This window comes from Oryzias melastigma, linkage group LG24, assembly GCF_002922805.2.
Source record: "Oryzias melastigma strain HK-1 linkage group LG24, ASM292280v2, whole genome shotgun sequence".
In the NCBI taxonomy this organism is placed as follows: domain Eukaryota; kingdom Metazoa; phylum Chordata; class Actinopteri; order Beloniformes; family Adrianichthyidae; genus Oryzias; species Oryzias melastigma.
The window spans coordinates 23,058,731-23,066,212 of record NC_050535.1 but is presented as its reverse complement, the minus strand read 5'-3'; the positions used below and the strand labels follow the sequence as shown (position 1 = coordinate 23,066,212).

Below are 7,482 nucleotides of genomic sequence, written 5' to 3'. Positions count from 1 at the left end.
AAAAGAAAAACAAAAAAATTTCTACCAATAAGTTTAAAACATAAATATAGAAATGTTAAATTACTCATACTTGTATAATGCATTTCTACCTTCCTTGAAGGCCCAAATTGCTTTACAGTCATCATCCCACCCACACATTCACACATTGATGGTGCTGCTATTGCCAACCAATAACCACCAGAGGAAATGTGAGGTTCAGTGTGTTGCCGAAAAACACTTCGACGCATGGGAGGACGACCACCCTACCACTGCACCTCGGCCGCCCCAAAATTCAAAAAAGGATTATGTGGCTAAACTGAGGAATTTTTGAGCCATGCCACTGGAAGTGATCTTTAATAAAACAGAAGGACTAAAGAAAGAACGAAGACTTAGCAACCCCAAATATATAAAGGCCTAAATATAATGCTTTATTTAATAAATACAATTTGTGCCAACGTTTATTGCTTGCTATCGATTTCCATTTAACATTTAATGTTTGTCATGTTTGTCTATTGTTGATTTATTTATTTTTTAATGTGACAAAACCACACTAAGAGTAGTAGGTGAGGCATGCAGTAGCACTGCCTCAACAGAGAGGGCGCTCATAGTTTGAGTTTGTTCTGATTCCAATAAAGTTTATTCATTGAGAGCCTGTAGTTTCTTTTTTTTTGCTTTAACTGACTCCAAAAATGGTGGATGTAATCTCATTAAAATGATTAAAAGTTGGGCTTTTATTCATAGCATTAGGAATTGATGACCAATGCTGATCAACACATCTGTCTTGAGACTTCCACAACTTAAAGGTGCCATACCATTTTCTTTAGGCCTTTCAGAGTAAACCAAATCCATATATATGATCATATATTACCCTTGGAACACTAAAAAATATTTTTTTTATGAAATATGAGTCATTTTTGTGGACCATTGTAATAACACGGAAGTAAAACGTGTTTACAGGGCTGCACGGTGGCGCAGTGGTTAGCGCTCTTGCCTCACAGCGAGAAGGCCCCGGTTCGAATCCCGGCTGGGACCTTTCTGTGTGGAGTTTGCATGTTCTCCCCGTGCATGCGTGGGTTTTCACCGGGGACTCCGGCTTCCTCCCACCGTCCAAAAACATGCTTCGTAGGTTGATTGGTGACTCTAAATTGCCCCTAGGTGTGATTGTGAGAGTGAATGGGTGTGTGATTGAGGCCCTGTGACTGACTGGCGATCTGTCCAGGGTGTACCCCGCCTTCGCCCATCAGTAGCCGGGATAGGCTCCGGCACCCCGCGACCCCGAAAGGGACAAAGCGGTCAGGAAAATGGATGGATGGATAAAACGTGTTTACATCACGTGACTGTCGGGTACAGTGGCCGTTTTGGTTCAGTTGTTCCACTCTCGGTTCCTTTCGTATTCAGACTGAGGAATCTCAGAGCGAACCGAAGGACAGTCTGATTGGAAACGAACTGAGACCACCTTGAAAGATGGGGCAGAGAGCGGTTCCTGGTACAGGAAGGTAATTATCTCCTAGGAGACAGATTCTGGCAGCAAGGGATAATTACATTAGCACCACTGCTCCGTGGAGAAAGTGGGTGTGTGTTCCTTGTAATCTGGGGGCGGAGCTTGCAGCACAGGCTCTTCCTGGAGGGAGCGGTTGGCATCGATCTTACGTCAGCACGTTTCCACCCGCTTGTTTTCGTGGGAATGGGAGGGGCTGCTGCAGACAGCGCAGGTTTTTATCAGCCACAACCCTCACTGGACATCCCTGCTCTTAACATTCTTCATGTCTTCCATGCATTGTAGTGAAATTTTAATGGACACCGCTCCATGTAGTGATATCAAGCAAAAGTAAAAAGTAAAAACTGCCAGGAGAGGGGGCGTAGAGAATGGCGTTTTGGCCATTGAAAACAGTTTTTTACGCTCAAGGAGCAAATTTGCAGCGTGGCGAAGGACATCTCTTTCTTTAGACCTTAACACAATTGCTATGAGTAATCTGTTGACAAGATAATACATTTAAATCTGGTATTAATTAGCATCGTATGAACATGCATTCCTGTCACTTTCCTTCTTGGAAATGCAATATTATATAAAAGCAACTCCTTACAGTCACTTAGCAACTCCTGAGAAAAAAATCATGCAGCCACACTGATGCACAGACTTCATTAATAAGTAAAAGTCAATAATAAAGATTTTGGGCATTTTTTCTGTGGTACAGGTTGTGTTTGGAAAAAATATATATTTAAATGAAATTTTAAACACTTTAACTGTTTTCAATCAAATGCTGAAAAAGATACTCTATAGGGTTTGTGACAGATCTAGAATAAGGAAGTAATGTGCATGTAGCATGAGCTCGAGGCTAATGGATGAATAGAGTGCACTCAGTCAAGCCACATTAAGGGGCATTCAGACCAAACGCGATTTGTGCAGCAAAGGTGGCCAGTTTCAATGTTAAGTCACTAGCACAGAAGTGAATTGAGGCAATACGAAGTCCCTTAGTGAGATTTTAGCAACGGCTGTGGTGCAGCGGTCAGGCAGCTGGATTTTAGCTGCAAGGCACAACTTGGGCGGTGCGGTCAAAATTTAAACATCTGACGCTTGACAGGTCACTGCCAAACTACCAATCAGGAACTCAGCTTTGGGCATGTGATGATTTCAGAGACTTGATCAGTGGATAGAATATTAATCCAATGCGAGTGTTTTTGGCATGAACTTCCTTCTATTTCCTTAACCCGGTAGGGCCACTGGGTTACATAGCTTGTAGCTCTTGGGGCGAAGACGGGATAGACTCTGAACAGATCGCTGGCCTTAGCTCCCGCGGCGCAGCTCACTCACTTGATATGCCGGCAGACAGCGAGCCGCTGCGCGGTGTGGAGGCTGCTGGCTTGGGCCTCATTGAGACATTTAAGAAGAAAAAAATGAAAAAAGTTCCTTCATTTCATTTTTTTCCCTGTCTAATACAGTGAGCCTTCAGGCTCAACCACAGAGACGTAGAAACACAACGAAAGCAGTAGTCATACAGATACAGCCCCAGGAGTAAGATAAAAGCCCCAGTAGTGGGGAAAACGTTTTACCAGTAATATAAACCCAAACATGGAGATGTGATCGTCGACTTTTTGTAGAGCTCTTCACAATAAATTAACCTGGTCTCTAAACATCATCAATCTCTTCATACATTCTAAAGAGAGATATCCTCAGACACTACCCTTATAGTGGTCATCCTAAAAACACTAGGTGGTAGCTCCTCCCAAGTGCGGCCGCAGCATCCAGCTGAGGCAGCGGATTTACCACGCAGTAAAAGAGTGGTGGGCCACGTGAATTTGTCGTCTGAATCATGTTCAGTGTGAACGCACCTATAAAGTCTGTTCAAACGAAGTCAGTCATCCTGACTTGTCAATATTACATGGTGTCAGAAGAAGAGGAAGTAGCGCAGTTTCAACCACCACCAAATCTGAGTTTGCAAGGAAACTTGACAGAGGATTAGAGAAACAGGAGTCAGTGTGTTCCTTTATGCCGCCAGCGGCATCCCAGAAAAGTCAGAGAAGGTGCAATGTGCAGCAGGTATACCATACTTATGAATTTTAGACAATGACAAAGACAAAATTGAAGTGCTGTAAAATAAGTTTAAGGACTATTATGAACCTAGAAAAACACTTAACTTACATGTTACAAAAAATTTAAAAACAGGCAGAAACCATTGAGGCATATGTCACAGATTTAAGAAAGAAAGCCAGAAACAATTAATTCAAAGATTTAAGATTCCCTGGTGTGTGACAAAATAGTGTGTGGCATAATTACAAATGACCAAGTGAGGGACAGATTACTCAGACAAGAATATCTGCCAATAGTAAAGGTTAAATAATATTTGCTGTGCCAGTGAACTAATGACCAGCCTAGTAATTCCTCTCACCGAGGAAGAAGTGAACAGATTGAAGACAAAAGAAAATAAAGGAATATTTAAACCAGTGTAAGCAGAGCTGAAAGAAATAAACTGCAACAGATGTGGACTCAAGCATGCTGTTAAAAAAAATCCTGCGTTTGAAGAAATGTGCAACCTGTGCCATAAAAAGAATAATTTTGCTAAGAATTTCAGATCTGAAGTCCAAATGAAGCAGCAGGGAAATGGAAGAGAGTACAAACAGTAGAGCAGAGACTGCACTTGAAGTTGCAGGTTCAATGAAAGCAAGTATAAGAAAACTAGTACCCTGTTTTGGTCACAAGGTGGCAGCAGTAAGCAAGAAACATCTAATCCATGAGCGCAAAGGAAAAAGTTGAGTTTGAAATCGCAAGATGGGAGCTCTATAATTGGAGGTGCCACGTGCTTGGCCATATTCATACCTATATATCCTCTCCAACATCAATGGACCATTAACCCTTTTGCTCTCTTATGGGGTCCAGATGACCCAATCCTTATTTTTATGTGTGATCCCTCCCAAAGGTGGAAAGGATTTTACGTCTGCTATGGACACCAGTGAAGATTAAAAAAAAAAAAAAAGGTTTAAATAAAAAAGTTCAGCATGCTGTCTTGTGGGGTCCAGATGACCCCACTTTTAATGTAAACATGCCTAGGATAGCACAAGGGGATAGCTGCTTGGCGGAGAGAGTGGCACTGGGAAGACGAACAGGAAAAGAGCTTTGAAAAACTTAAAACAGCTTGTCACCAATGCACCAACTCTGACGTTTTATGATGTCAACAAGCCAGTGACACTCTCGGTTGATGGAAGTTCCCAAGGCATGGGAGCAGTTTGACTGCAAGATAGACAACCTGATGCTGTTGGATCACAAGGACTGTCAGTGAAGATATGCTCAGATAGAAAAAGAGCTGCTATTGTGTGTGGCTGTGAGAAGTTTAATCAGTCTGTGTGGAAAAGACATTCAGGTAGAAAAGGATTAAAAAACCACTGGAGAGCATTTTTAAAATATATATCTGCGCCAAGCCCTCGTGAAATTACAGAGAACGGTTCTGAGATACAGAAAGGGACTTAAAGAACTTCACATTGCAGAAACACTGATTTGAGCACTCTTAAGAGACAAAGAATAATGTTTGTTGGAAAAAAGAGCTGGAGGTAAACATGATTACATTAACTGCCAATGTCAGAGGGAATGCTGAATATGAAGAAAGCCACAGCACAAGATTCAGCGCTGCAACAGAGAATAGAGAGATTTTAGAGGATGGTGTATGAATGACATGCTGTTAATAGGTACATTCAGCCATATTGGACGTTCAAGGAATACACAGCTGGACGGATGTTCAAGGGATCAAAGTTCATCATACCATAACAGTTGAGACAAGAAATACTTAAAAAAAATCACAAATCATTCAGTGAGTGACTCAGTGAGTCTCAAGTCTCTGCAAACACTGTCTACAGTGCAATAGTGATGAGCATCTGATCTCTACAGAGGACATGTTTGAGAGATGGAAGGACCTCTTTAAGGGTCCCCTTATTTCAGCCAACACACCTTCTGTTAAGGAATCTTGGGTGGAGATCAGGTGCGGGTCAGTCCATAATGCAGGGTGAAGTCACAGATTTAGTCACAAACTTCTGTGACAAACCCCGAGGGGTTGACGAGGTCCATCCTGAGAAACTCATCTCTGGATTGTGTGGAGTTGGGTAATACTCTTCTGCAACATTGTGTGGTAGTCAGGGCAGTGCCTCTGGACTAGCAGACTGGAATGGTGATCCCTTTTTCTAAAGGAGAACTGGAAATTGTCCTCCAGCTGCAGGTAGATGACACTGTTCAGCATCCCTGCAAATTCTACTTCACTGATGTGGCTGATGGTCAAACCTCTGATTCAGAGGAACTGAGGTTTTCCTTTCAGTTGGTGATCAGTGCATTCGTTCTTTATTTCTTATTTTGGGAATTACCTCAACTAAACCACTTGTGTTCTGTGGATTTGGAGAAAGAGTTGCATTTTTTCCTTGAGGTGTTAGTTGGTGTCATTTACAGTAAAACGATGACGATTGAAGTATAGAAAATTATTGTAGCTTGGTAACATTGAATTATGGCCAACTCTCTATCAAACACCCACATTTTAAATTGACTCTGAACGATTATTATTGCTGTCAAAAGTTGCAGTAAAATATGAACCACTTCCTGAATGAGTCATTTTTTACACCTGTGCAGCGAGGCTTAGGGCATCATTTTCCTCTGCTCCCTTGAATGAAGCAAGCCTTAGCATGCACGTCACAGAAACACTTTCCTACTCGACAAACTCCTTGAAGCATAGACATAAGTTGGGCTCTGGCAAGAAGGCCCTTTGTGACCATTTCTGCAACGCGGCTACATGGGTGATATGCAGGAGAAGATGGAAGCGTGGGTGGGTGGATTGCCATTATTAAATTAAAACTTTCAGGACCCAATCTATCTCGTATTTGAACCCACCTCTTTGGTAGTGGCAGGATCCACCTCAGTGTTGTGATGGTTCTGGTGTCTCTGGCCTCCATGGTGCTGCTCAGCATCTCTGCTTACATGGTGATGTTGTTGCCTCTGGTGATGTCCATGTCGCAGGACCTTGACAGGAACAGTACTTTTGTTGCCCTGTGAGTCCCAGGAGTGGACATAAAAGTCCTGATGTCCTTCATGAAGAACAACTGCTCTTTTCACCTAAAATAAAAGATTGAGAAATGTTTGCAAGTATTGAAAAAATCCGAAGTGGTCAAAAGGAACTTGAATGTTCATTGAAGCAGTAAAGGTTTAAGGATGTAATATAAAGGAGCTTCAAGATGAAAACCAAACCCAAGTATCTTTTTTTTTTTTTTTTTTTTTTTTTAATAAAAAGGGAACTTCATTTCAAGTCTGTTACTCACAGTTAGTACTCCATCAGAATTTAACTCAAAGCGACTGTCATCTGTGCTGAAGAAAAACCTTGTACTATCTGTGCAGTCAGTGAATCCAACTAAAGGAAGGAAAAATAGGAAACTGATCATGAAACAAGTAAAACAAATGTGAAAAGTTAAAGTACGACCAAATTCTTCTTTTTGATTTTTGGCCACTTTACTTAGAAGTCGCCAGAGCAAATCATTTGCCCCCATCTAATTATTAGAATTGTGGCAATCCAACTAGATTCATGGATCAAAATCAACAATTCACAAAGAAAACCATGATTCTTATTATTCAAATATATTATGTTTGAATAGTTGCCATATGTATGTCTATGCATTGAAACAGGAGAATTCACACCATTATTTATGACAAGAAATCAGATTAAAAAAGAAACACTCTAAAAAGTAAAATTCTGAATCAATTAACTAAAGCTCTGTAATTTGTTTGGATTTAAAAATATTTGTTTTTATCAAATAAAATTTTGGGGGTTGAGTAAACCAACTCAAATTTTAATGATGAAAATGTATCATTCTAAATGCAACAAATTACAGAACTTTTGTTAATTGATTCAATGTTGCTCTTTTCTCTGCGCAAAACGATTTAAAAACAAAAATAAATGGTATTTAACACTTTAAGTAGTGTCACACTCAAACATTTATTTGTCAACTTCCTGGTTAACTATAGCAGTAAACAAAAATGTC

The 7,482-nt window shown here is 40.8% G+C and overlaps 1 protein-coding gene across 1 annotated transcript in view; it reads right to left on the bottom strand.

Moving 5' to 3' along the window:
- LOC112137669 (cadherin-1) overlaps positions 1-6,828 on the bottom strand; it is a 15,301-nt gene extending 8,473 nt beyond the window's left edge. The window contains exon 1 of the mRNA XM_036210626.1: positions 6,341-6,828. The gene's annotated coding sequence lies outside the window, so the exon portion shown is untranslated. The remainder of the gene's footprint in view (positions 1-6,340) is intronic.
- Between the last annotated feature and the right edge of the window lie 654 nt (positions 6,829-7,482).